Below are 8,869 nucleotides of genomic sequence, written 5' to 3' on the forward strand. Positions count from 1 at the left end.
GGGCAGGAAACTATATTTCTAATCCAGTGGTGGATAATGTGTAGGAGAGAGAAGCTCTGTGCCTGTGTAAGAATTAGATTATAGTTTTTATTATTAAATAAGATGTTCAACATCAGTTTTTTTTTTGGGCAATATGTTATCTTACACATTGCCTTAATGAAATTCAATTACATTTCTATTTAAGGTATGGACCAGAGTAGAAACAACAAAATTCTGTATTTTTATGAAAAGTATGTATTTTGTCTTTTTGGAGATTAGACCCTGCTTTAAATTAGATACATAATCTTTATGTGGCTATATAGGCTAGGAGGATGGTACCACACAACACTGTCTCATCATATGTATGTCCTATCAGTCTGTTGTGTGAAATCACTCTACACTGTCTTTCACTCTTACATAAATGTATACGTTTATTTATTCATTTATTTTTTAGGTCATGTTACAATGGTGTTTTTTTCATATTCTAGTAAGATTACAGATGATAATATTATGAACTTTCTTCTTTGCCTGCTCTTGTTCTGCAAGAGCAATTAAGACCACGAACTGTGATCCATTAGCCTACTTTTTTATATTTACATAACTGCCAAGAACATATTTTGATTCAATGTATGCAGAAAATGTTATTTGCATATTTTTATACAACTCACTTTGCTAGTTTTGTGGTTACGCCATTTTCTCCTGTATTAATTACAACTTCATGCTGCAATGACACAATTTCTTCTTCTCTTTGATGAATTACATGAATATGCAAATTTAGATGCTTGTTTGTTAATGAAATTTAATGGAAATCAGCAACTCCCTGAAAGGTGGGAAAACATGCTTAAAAAAATCAAAAATTGGATTTACAAGACATGATTTATGGTGTAAAACATGCAAAAACACCAAAATGGCTTTTTAATTTATTCCAATATCTCGGAATAAGAAAGTCTTCAAAGTAAATGGTTCTGTTCTGCAGCTCGTTTGTATTCTCCTCCTGTGTTCAGTTTTTCCTTCCTGTTGTTTTCTGCTGCCGCACCAGTGAACTGTTGATGTCCAGGCCGGTCCAGCCTCACTGGGTGTTCCTGTCCCTGCGTGGCTGGACTGGTGAGCAGGCTGGTCAGGGCCTTTGTCCTTCCCCAGCCTCACAGAGCGACTCCTTATCTCCAGTCAGTCGACAGCGCAATCCCTCACCATCTCACTGAGCTATGATGCAATATAAATCTGAAAGTGACAATATAAACAGAATGTATAATGTGGAAGGAGTCTCGCTTGTAATAATGAACCTACAGAGGATTATCACCTGAATCTGCAGCTCCCCTCAGCTCTATGGAGCTTTACAGTGAGTTTCAGCACGTTGTTTATCTACTTGGTTCTCACACAACCCTCATAACAGCGTTTTCAGCGTAAACGCTCCAAAAACCCAATGTACACTGTCTGCTCAGCATAACACAGCAGAAAGATACAGTTAGACACTAGCTGGTGAACATATTGAAGCATTTAGCAACTAAAGAACCAGATATTTCGCTCAAGAGTTGGTAGAAGCCAAAAACAGAGCTACAAGAGAGGCCCTGTACAGACCTAGCATTTACATGTGTCTTCAGTGATCCGATCACATTTTTCCCATTGTGCCCACATTGAGTGAATGCAGCAAGTACTGTGGTGCTTTAAGCTAAATGCTAAAGGCAGCATACTAGCATGCTCACAGTGACAATGCTAACATGCTAGTATGTTAATATGCTAATATTTGCTAAATAGCACTAAACACAAAGTACACCTGAAGCTGATGGAATGCCATTAGTTTTGCAGACAGTTTCATAATTCAAAGTATTGGACAAGATAATAATGCAAAATGAAAAGTAATCTAAGTAATTACAGTTCATCCTGAAGGGAATGTCAGTATGAAATTTTACCAGAAATCTATCCAATAGTTTTCATGACATTTCACTCAAAACCACAAATGTCAACCTCATGGTGGCACTAGAGCAATTTTCAGGGCATCACCAAAGTCAGTACGATTCATCTTCTGGGGACCATGAATTTCAATACAGCATTTAACGGCAAATACATCCAGTAGTTGTTGAGATATTTCAGTCAGGACCAAAGTGATGGACATGCTTCTTAGATTTGAAATACATGGTTTCTTTGTGTCAAAACTATAATAAAAGTCAAGTGTTTTCAGATTAATATTTAAGTAACAAAAGGGAACCTTTTGTTTAATGCACTAATGCAATATTAAAAGTGACACACTTATTACACTTTAATACATTTCATTTGCAGAACGATGTAACTTAAGATATTTCTGTTTATCTCTTTATTTTGGGCGATTACCGATGATGCATGCTGAATCAGTGAGTTCATTGGTTGCTATGCAGAATAATCTGTGATAAAAGAAAAAGAAAAAAGAAAACGGCAGAATACGTTGGCCCTTTTTGCCAGTGATGTAAATTGATGTAAATTTGCTCCCTGTGTTCTTTAGGTGCTCAGAGAGCATCCGGTGTATTTCATGAGGCCATTATGTTTCTGCATAAATTACTGCCTGCAGCTGTACAGCAGCAGGACCAAGACAAAAGGCTGAATTATTCTTGACAGTGAGACTAATGACAGTATTTTTCTTGCCCTATAAATCCAGTATAACTAAATTTCAATTACAGAGATGGATTATCTGTTTGTTTACAGAGGCTTGGACTGCAGCAGCTCCTGCAGAGTAAGGATCAGTCCACTGATCAAGTATATAATATGTAGACTTTCAAATTGCTGTTCTTTCTGAACTTCACAGGAGGAAAAATGTCAAAGCTATCTTGGCAGCTGTGCATGCCGGCAGCCTTGAATGGCTAAGAGAGGTCACTATGTAGAGGTGTCACCTTCACTGCCCAGAAATGCTGTAGTTTGACGCCAGAAAATCGCATTTGGCTTCCTCAGATTTACCAAAAGGGCAAGAAAGGCTACAGATTGTACACTGAGTGCAGCTTTCTCAGAGCAGACCTGATATGGTTTAAGAGACATTTCGTCCTATCTGATCGTCACCTGCTATGTGGGGAAGATTTGTCATCAGCATTCATGATCAACACCAAAATTGAATTCGTCCAAAGAAAACCAAATGTGCAGGTCAAGATGGAATTTTGCTTTTTTTGTCACCAAAAGATGAAAATGTTTCATACTGATTTGAGATGATAAATGACAGTGTAGATTTACTCATTTACTTGCTCCTGCTACCTCTCAATGCTTAAGAATAAAATATTTTATAAGTAATTTTCTTATACACAAGTACAAGTAAAGTTTCCACACACATCTGCACAAGTATAATAATCTCGATAACTGACTGTTGATGTTCACAGGAGCACAAGTGGTAAGAAAGCAGATTGAGAAAGGCCATGTTTTTAACCAAGTCGCAGAGCTAACATTAGCTTAATAATAATAAAATCTGCCAGTGAGAGTCTGCATAAAATCAACAGTCACCCAATAGAAATGAAGAGCCTGCTTTATCTACCTGTCTAAAGACCCATTGTTTTGAAAATAATTAAGAATCTTTTAAGAATAATTAAGAATTTTGATGCTAAAGCTGTCGCCGTTATCATTGTGGACAAACAGTGTAGGAGAACTTACGAGAGGCCATATTTAACACAATCACTGAACTTGTCACTCACTTGTTCATTTCTGCACTCATTAAGCAGTTCCTATTTCTTCTAGCTCTTGAAGCTGCTCTTTCAGCACTGAGAGATGAACCTGAAACTAACAGAAAATTATTAAATGAAAATTATCTCCCTGTCTTGTGACAGCTGTCTGAAATAGGTGACTGTGAAAACATCCCTCAGAAGTTACTTCAAAGTGAAATTTTATGTACTGCCTTCCTCTCTGTGTGGATATAAATATATAAATAAGAATTTGAAAAAAGGGCAGAAGGCGGCTTTTAATCTTTTGGCTTTGATTCTTGGAGATGGAAGAGATATTCAGATCTGACTGTGAGCTGTGAAGCTTGGCTAACAGTAAAGGAGCATCCTGACCTCGAGTGGGAGCCACCTGTAAGTGGAGATGTAAAAGCACATAGAGACGGTTTCATGCATGGATGGATTATGAGAAAATAGGCCCCTGGGCACAGACAGGTAAACAAAACAACTCCAAGTTATTCTGTACCTCTTTATGCTCATGTTGTGTCTCTTTATTGTCCTTTTCATCTCTTTGTAGTCACTTTACGTCTCTTTCTGGTCGTTATATATGTCTCTTTGTGGTCCTTCTATATCTCTTTATGGCCATTTTGAAGCTCTTTATTGTCATTTTCATCTCTTTGCGGTCTCTTTGTGTCTCTCTGCATCTCTTTGTGGTTGTTTCTTCTCTCTTTGTGGTCATTTTGCGTCTCTGTAGTTTTTCTGTTTCTCTTTGTAGTCATCTTGTATCTCTTTGGGATCGTTTTGCATTTCTGTCTTATCATTTTGACTTTAAACGCTGTGACTTTCAAGCAAGAAATATTAACTGTCACGTGGTACAGAGGCTTTGGCCCAGGGGCATACTGTACATAATATAATAGAACAGGATAGAACAGAACATAATCTCGGCAGTAATTACATTTCTTACCACGCTGTATTTGGGGAAAACAAATTACAAGTAAATAAGAACATCTGAAGAACATTTCTAAACGCCGTTCTCTTTCCCAATATGTCGCAGAGACTCTCATTCATGCCTTTATTAAATCTCAGCTTGATTACTGTAATGCTCTTTTCCTTGGTGTACCCATTCAGGGGTTAGATAGACTTCATTATGTCCAAAGTTTGGCTGTAAGAGCTCTCTGTCACACACCCACCCTCCCCTTCAGCAATTGCACTGGCTCCCAGTTAAATACCATATTCATTTTAAAATACATCTTGTCTACAAATCTCTCCGTTGCTTGGCGCCTCCATACCTATCCAATCTTCTCCACCCCTACAAACTTCTTCAATCACTACGTTGCTCCGACGCCCAACTACATCTATCTGTTATCTTGTTAGTTTTTTTTCTTTCTAAGGTGTCCTTGCGTTGCAAAGTGTGTATAAATGTATTATTATTATTAATATTATTATAAGTGTAATTTGTAGGAGACAGGGTTGCAATTGACTTTTTGGATTTCAGACTAAGGTATCACACATGCACTGCGCTGTTTTCTGCCATAAATCATAGCCATTAAATGTATTTTACACTATAGCAATTTGTTATATAAAACAACATTTCTGTTCAGTTGATTCATGGGGGCAAATTAAATATTATGCGCGTTATGTGTTAAGTGTATTATGTGGTTCAAATAATTCAATGTATGTAATTCGTTTTTAAGGAGGAATATCATGGTATCATCCACTGCGCACTGAGTTTTTGTAGAACACAGTCTCCTCCTATTACTGACAAAATTATTACTCCTTCGATATCAATTGCATTTGTCAGTATAAAGATTTGTTAAGATCTGACTCATGTCTCTGTTACACCACCAGACAGGTTAGTTTTAAAACTGATATACTTTCTTGTTTTTGAAATATTATGAAAGGCCTTTCACTCATCATGTGGTTTTCTGACTCAACAGCAGCAGCAGCAGAAAGAAGCTCCTCTTTTATATTAACATTGGGTTGAAACCAGTGACCATCGTCTGTGCTCGGCTTTGTGTTTGTGTGGAGCAGCTGTGCATCACCTTTTGTCTGCTGAGTGAAACTCTGAAGTCATCCTTGAGGGTCTGAAGTGAGTTGGACAGACGTGATGAGCCTGTGAAGGAGTGCGATTTTTCAGCAGGGGAAACTGGTTTGTGTCATTCAAACTGAATTTTTTTATTTGACTGACCATGAAGAAAATTATCTCTGAATTTAAAATTTTTGTAAAGAGGAAGGTCGTCACAGAGGGAGAGGAAGAGAGCTTCTTTTGTTTAGCTTTATTTGGATAAAATCTTTTTCCTTTCATCCTAACTTAGACACAAATGTAATGCAATTGTGATTCTGACTTCTTAAAGGGGCTATTTGTACGATTTCTCTCGTGGTGATTGTCACCTCACAAGACCTTTGGTCATTGTTGCGTTTACAAGACAAGAGGTTATAATACTCCCTCTGAGCAGCACTGCGTCTTCAGGGCAGATTTGAGGCTGCAGTGGGTCACTATCAGAAAGTGATGGGATCGGCCAGGGCTAACTGGTTAGCATGCTAACAGCAATAGATGAAAAGATGTTGTATAAATGAGAGTTAATGTTGTTGTTGCTCTCCACCCCTGTAGACAGCTCCTGGTGAGTAAAGGAATGAAATTTGATGTTGAACTCAACGCATTTCCTCTAGACTGGTAATTTAACAGCTGTTAATGCTAATGTTGGCTAGCAATAGCAAAACTTCCACATTGCTTCTTTAAACTCCTGGCAGCCTGACTGATCATTAAACTCCTGATTGAATCATAATCATTTCCACCCAAATGTAATGCAAAATTTAACCTAGTTTTCACAAAAATCAGCAAAAGAAAATTATGCAAATATTATGAAATGAGCAGACTGAGGATAACAATTGATGGGGCTAGTTCTCCAGTCGATTAAACCATAGAAGAAGACGGTGCAACAAGAGTGGAGCAGACAGACAAGAAGCAGACTGGAAAACATGATGGAAATATGAGATTTGTGTTTCATGTATTTAGGACGGTTCCAGTCTTGGCACAAAACAGATCTTTGAGGGTCTCTGCATCCATCCATTTATATCCACAGGGGATGATCAAAATGCTTTACAGAGATTCATTCATTAGCTCTACCGTTTATACTATAGCCCAGCTGGCCAGCAGGTTCAAACCATTGCACCACGGTTCCGCCGCTTTAGATGATATGAATGATAGCACAAGTTACAGTGCATTGTTTTCATCCATTACTAGCTTGCAGTCTGTGTCTTCCTCGCCTGTGTAAGCACATTGGCGCATTCGTTGGTGTGTCACCACCACAAACTGTCAATCAGCGGAAAAACATAAAACCAACAGACCTCTTGAACATTTTAATGGACTGTTTGATACTCAGAAAGATTGTGGGTGTCATTTTAGGTTGGAACAACAAATCGATGAGCATTAAGACAGCAGCTGAATAGAGAATCATTAATGACAGTGTGTTGAGAGTCAGTCTTTCTCTTCCTGTCTGCACACTGCTGATAATCAGACACTGTAAATATTCTGAGCAGTCGGCGTCACTGCTGTGAACATCCTGAATATCCTGCTCTGCATGCGTGACCGAACGTCTGAGATTCTGCGTGTTTAGGAGGAAAATCACATGAGCGCGTTCATGCACACGCATTCATTAATTACACACTGTGCCATGCAAAGATGGCGAATTGAACATGGTGAATTATACTCATCTGTGGCATGAGGAATACAGCAGCTATCAGCCATGTGCATCAGTCTCCAATGAACTGCAGCTATTACCCAGATCCATGTGATATCTTTGAGCTCATGTGGTTTACAAACTTCAAATGCTCTTTTTTTTTCTTTTGTGAAGATGAAATTCACATATTATACACAGAATAAGAATTTAATTCTAATAGCATAAATTCATAACTATATCCAACTTTACCAGAAGATATGGAGACAAACATAATTTAATGAACATATATAAGAGGGATGTTGGATATGTCATGTCATGATTCACCTGCCTCCCTCAGCTCTCTCTTTCTTTCTTTGCCTGTGTGCGTTTCCATCCACCTGTTTTCATGCACATTTTTCAAAACCGCATTTTACAAACCAAAATTATTTAACTGACTATTTAATCTCAACAAACCAATTCCTTGAATTCACATAACAGTAGTGGATTTGCACAACTTGTAAACCCCTTTGAGGACACTGTCACTGCAACGTGCAACACTTAATATGAATATTAAGTAAATTAAGTAAGTGGCTTAAGTAATTTAAAAACCTGAGACTGAATGGTGTCAGCAGGGGCACATGCAGCTACGGTAAGCCCTGAGGAAAAAACATGTCAGTCTGTCACCACCTGCTGAAAGCTAAACTTTGTCACAGTACTCAGTACTCACTACTTTCATTTATCTGGCTGGCAGTTAGTTTGGTAACAGATGAGAGACGAGTAGGTGGGAGAAGATGAAAGCTGTTGTCAGTGTCAGACTTTAGAGAGTGAAGATATGGCTATTTCCTGGAGACAGTACATACAGTTTAAAATTGATTATCTCAAACTGGCAAAAATACCAATGTAGAAAGATTAGTTTGGTCATTTTGGGCCAGGCCTGGTATATAGTTTTACAGGTTTTAGTGGACCTGGGTTTGTTTTCTGGCATTATACGACTGATTTCTGATTTATGACTAATCAGGGCAGCAACAGCAGTGACAGTTGTAGTTGCAGTTTTTAATAAATATAATAATCTGATAATTTACAGTATATTTATAAATCCTCTAAAAGGAAGGTGCCCTTCTGCCAAAGAGCGCAAAGGAGCAGTGTCCTTGTTTGGATGCAGATTTACTTCAATTAATCATATCCCTCTACAGCTGCAAGCTCATCGTTTGATACTGGTTTAATTTACTGTTCATAGCCAGAGGATGCTGGGTAATCTGCTGTCGGTTGTCCTTGTGAGTAAGGCAGCAGCCAAGAGAGGGATTTAATCATTTTAACTGTGCTCATCTTGAAATTGTAACACGAGAACAAGCTGGTATATTTATGCTATTGTACTTTGAGAATTTAATGATTATTATAAACCATTCGCTTCAATTAAGAGGATGTTTCTGGTCAAAGACGGACAGAGGAGAGCGTTTGGGGGATGGTGATGGAAATAAATATCCTCCCTGCAGCACTGTTGTCAAGGAAGTGCTGAGGAAAAATTAAATAAATAAAAATGAGAACCAAGCAGGCGAGAGCAGCCGTGTCAGGGAGCAATTTATTTTCCTTCATGTGCACGTGTCCACGCAGTGTTGTGTCTGCTAC

The 8,869-nt window shown here is 38.2% G+C and overlaps 1 long non-coding RNA gene across 1 annotated transcript in view; it reads right to left on the bottom strand.

Moving 5' to 3' along the window:
- Positions 1 to 618: 618 nt before the first annotated feature.
- Positions 619 to 8,869, bottom strand: part of LOC130185770 (uncharacterized) — a 13,058-nt gene continuing 4,807 nt past the window's right edge. Inside the window, exon 2 of the long non-coding RNA XR_008830202.1 lies at positions 619 to 1,200. This is a non-coding gene — a long non-coding RNA (uncharacterized LOC130185770). The remainder of the gene's footprint in view (positions 1,201 to 8,869) is intronic.

Source organism: Seriola aureovittata, chromosome 17 (genome assembly GCF_021018895.1).
Source record: "Seriola aureovittata isolate HTS-2021-v1 ecotype China chromosome 17, ASM2101889v1, whole genome shotgun sequence".
Taxonomy (NCBI): Eukaryota; Metazoa; Chordata; class Actinopteri; order Carangiformes; family Carangidae; genus Seriola; species Seriola aureovittata.